We start from the raw sequence: 2,425 nt of genomic DNA, 5'->3' as shown, positions 1-2,425 counted from the left end.
CAGGGGGGGGGGGAGGAGGTGGGTGGATAAGGGGGAAAACGACTATGACATTTCTATATAGAATCATAGCTCCCATAAAAATGGATATACAGTCACCTCAGGGGTGAGGGGGGGAAGATTGATATCGGTCATGGAAATCGTTCACTCGTGCCAATTCTGCCATCGTCCTTTCGATATACAACGTGTGGTTTGCCAATTGGCAAGATTGAGTGCCCGAAGCCGCGCGCATTCGTTAAAAAAAAAAAAAGAGCACGATTCCAATAGATAATTCCAATTTGTAAATTACGCCAGACACTCGCAAGAACTCGTCTTTTTTATTTTTGGCTTCTTTTGTAATTGAGCATCAGTGACCTTTCATCTGAGATACCACGACGTTAATTCTTCATTCTATGTGTACGCGTATATTTCAAGAAAGGACGATCGAATTGCGAATTCGGCAAGATTAAGGTTTGCGCAATGGTTTCGCCTTTTTTAAAATAACTATATATATATATAGACAGACATTTGCACGTAGAAAAATCGTATATCAGGCGCGCTTTTGTAAAATATAAACCGCGTAATAACAGTGACGAAAAATGGAAATAGAGGAAGAAGGAAAAGTGTCTTGCATAGAAAGCCTCAATGCAAAACTAAAGATATATAAGATAAATAAAAGGATGGGGAGGATTAGCACCGAGGGGTGATCCTTATAAATACTTATTAATAATTAATCACACATCACTGAGAGCGAATGGTATATATATATAGATAAAATAGAATTGCAAGGTATTTATTGCCGAGCGAAAAAAATAAGAATCTTGTAACACAGTTTTAAGTTTGTTCGTTACATGGCGCGCTTCGTGTGAACGCCAGCCGTGATTTCCGTATGTTATTTAATTATTTATCGATTACTATCGACTATTGGTTACTATTACATTATCAAGCAATTATGTACATTACACACAATATATATGGGATGAACGAATGACAAGTTCGATTTTCTGCTGCTCCATCCGGTTCCTCGTCCTCTGGATGCCTGTTCGATTATCAAAGCGCAACAAGCAAGGCTATCTGTATCCTGGGACCCTGTGTCTTTGTTAGATATTTTGAAGGCGGCTGTGCAGGTGGTGCGAGCGAGCGGTGGGGACTCCGCGTCGGCGCCGGGACGCTCGGCCGCCGGGCCGCTGCTTTGCCGTTTGATTTTCTTATCAGTAGTGGTGCGAACCAGTGCGGACCTTCACGTAGGAGGAGGCCAGGCTCTGTCGTCCTTGCTGAAACATCCCGGTGAGTTGTTTTCATTTTTCATCCTTTACTCCGCCTAATTTATTATACGTTATTTCAAATTGTCTATTCGATAAGTTATTTTCTTTTTAATTTATCTGTAACACGAGTTCACTCCTTCGTACGCATAGATATAATCCAACAATTTCCTATTTATGTAATATTGTTGGATTTTAACGTTTGAAGGTGGCAAATTTCGTCTCTCACTGATAATTATAGATACAGTGAAAGTCGATTTTATTTTTAATAATTTTTTAAACGTTATTCGACTCGCTACTAAAAATAGGTTTGGAGCAGTGACTGGGGGAAAAGACGGGGGGGGGAGAGAGAGAGAGAGAGAGAGAGAGAGAGAGAGAGAGAGAGAGAGGAGTACAGAATAGCGTGCGTGTCGCGTTACTTTATTCATTAACGCACTTATGCCGGCAACGGCCTTCGGGCTTCCGCAGTCAAAGTATATTCGATCCTTTTTCGTGAAAGACATTAAACGGCGCTGCCGTCTTTTTGCTCTCTCGAGAGTTTTCCTCTAGCGGAGGAAGCATTTTGCATAAAGGACGAAAGGGTCAGTTATCACGTAAAGCCAGTTATTCCCCATCGATTCCTCAAGAAGGCCCCCATCAGCCTAATCTCAGTTTCTAACATTTTTGCAACCCTTAATCTCTATAATCCCTTCATAAACTCAGGAAATCCATCGGGCGCGCAGAAATATAAAATCTAGTCTGAAAACAGTCTTTTTTTGTATGAAATTTACCAATTTAGAACGTAACACGTTTAATCCCGCCTGCCGTTTCGTTAGTCCCGAATTTTTTCATTCTGCATTCATGCACCGTACGTCCTACAATATTCTGCTAGAAAAATTCGATGATAAAAGTGCTAACTCCGATATTCATACCGTTATACCGTTGTTCCTTTCTTTGAACACGAAAGGTTTACGCAAATGACACTTCATATAGAAAAGACGGATAATAGAGAGTACGAATGGACACGGCACGTGAGGCACGTGTTTGCATCACGTTTCTTTCTCTTCTGCAAAACACTGAGGATATTGTTATCGATCGGGTAACAAGCGTGAAATTTATGACGGTCTCTCTCAAAGTCTCTCCCGGTTTCTGTTGGCGGCGTTCGGCACGAAGAGCAGCGAGGTGGCGACAGTAGTGGTAGGGAGGGC

The 2,425-nt window shown here is 41.6% G+C and overlaps 1 protein-coding gene across 4 annotated transcripts in view; it reads left to right on the top strand.

The window, feature by feature from the left end:
* Positions 1-1,106: 1,106 nt before the first annotated feature.
* LOC107272858 (NACHT domain- and WD repeat-containing protein 1) overlaps positions 1,107-2,425 on the top strand; it is a 43,878-nt gene continuing 42,559 nt past the window's right edge. Inside the window, exon 1 of one of the 4 annotated variants that reach the window (XM_015750449.2) lies at positions 1,107-1,263. The gene's annotated coding sequence lies outside the window, so the exon portion shown is untranslated. The remainder of the gene's footprint in view (positions 1,264-2,425) is intronic. The other 3 variants (XR_001539073.2, XR_003061359.1, XM_015750448.2) reach the window with 3 other exon arrangements.

Source organism: Cephus cinctus, unplaced genomic scaffold (assembly GCF_000341935.2).
Source record: "Cephus cinctus unplaced genomic scaffold, Ccin1 Ccin1_scaffold1303, whole genome shotgun sequence".
Lineage (NCBI taxonomy): Eukaryota > Metazoa > Arthropoda > Insecta > Hymenoptera > Cephidae > Cephus > Cephus cinctus.
The sequence above is the reverse complement of the archived record's forward strand: the minus strand, read 5'-3'. Positions and strand labels throughout refer to the sequence as shown.